Genomic DNA, 950 nt, shown 5'->3' with positions numbered 1-950 from the left:
TGTGCGTGTGTACAATTGTATTTTGGCAAAAGCATTCAGTAATGCAGCCATGAATATGCCAAGCATCTCTTTTAGAGAAAGTCCTGTAGATTTGTGCCTGAGAAATCTTAAACGATCAGCCCAGTGTGAATGCCAAGGGCAACACACTTAATACAGTGTGATAAGATCATCAGCCAGGTCCAATTAGGTATTACTAAAGCCAGATTCTAGCAGAGCCAGAGTTCATGAGCCCTATTAGGAGGCTCTGGAAAGGATATATCCAAGGAACGATCACTGTTTGCTCCTCTGTCTCACTGTGAACTTCTTAAAAGTTGAAATTGACTAGAGTTTAGCTTTTAGAAAATAGGAACTATTTTCAATTAAAAACTTGATAGTTTGGACTGGTTGGTAAATTATATTTGGTACCTAGTGAATGGCAGGTATGCCACTAGGCTAAATATATACATTCTTAAGACACTCAAATGCTCACTTCAGTAGCACATATACTAAAATTGGAATGATATGGAGAAGATTAGCACAGCCCCTACGCAAGGATGAGATGCAAATTTGTAAGTGTTTCATATTTTTTTAATGGGAAAACTTGTAACATTGATATAAACATAGTGGTTACCAGAGGTTCAGAGTGAAGGGAGGGGGATGAACAAATGGAACATTTTTAGGGCATTGGATTTGTTCTACATGATATTGCATTAGCAGGTACAGGCCATTATACATTTTGTGAAAACCTATAAAACTACAGTACAAAATGTAAACCATAATGTATACTATAGACCTTGGCTAGTAACAGTACTTTGATATTGAGTCATTAAATGTACAAATATACCACACTAATGTAAGATTTATTAATAGGGGAAAATGTGGGAAGATGAGGGAGTAGGTTATATGGGAACCCCCTATACTTTCACGTAAATTTCCTATAATCTAAAACTTCTCGGGAAGCGGACTTGGCT

At 36.8% G+C, this 950-nt stretch overlaps 1 non-coding gene across 1 annotated transcript; it reads left to right on the top strand.

The window, feature by feature from the left end:
- The first annotated feature begins 461 nt into the window (after nt 1-461).
- LOC111760500 (U6 spliceosomal RNA) lies at nt 462-568 on the top strand. The gene has a single exon (XR_002794165.2). It is a non-coding gene; the product is annotated as a U6 spliceosomal RNA (small nuclear RNA).
- Nucleotides 569-950: the final 382 nt, after the last annotated feature.

Source organism: Dasypus novemcinctus, chromosome 7, assembly GCF_030445035.2.
Source record: "Dasypus novemcinctus isolate mDasNov1 chromosome 7, mDasNov1.1.hap2, whole genome shotgun sequence".
Taxonomy (NCBI): domain Eukaryota; kingdom Metazoa; phylum Chordata; class Mammalia; order Cingulata; family Dasypodidae; genus Dasypus; species Dasypus novemcinctus.
The sequence above is the reverse complement of the archived record's forward strand: the minus strand, read 5'-3'. Positions and strand labels throughout refer to the sequence as shown.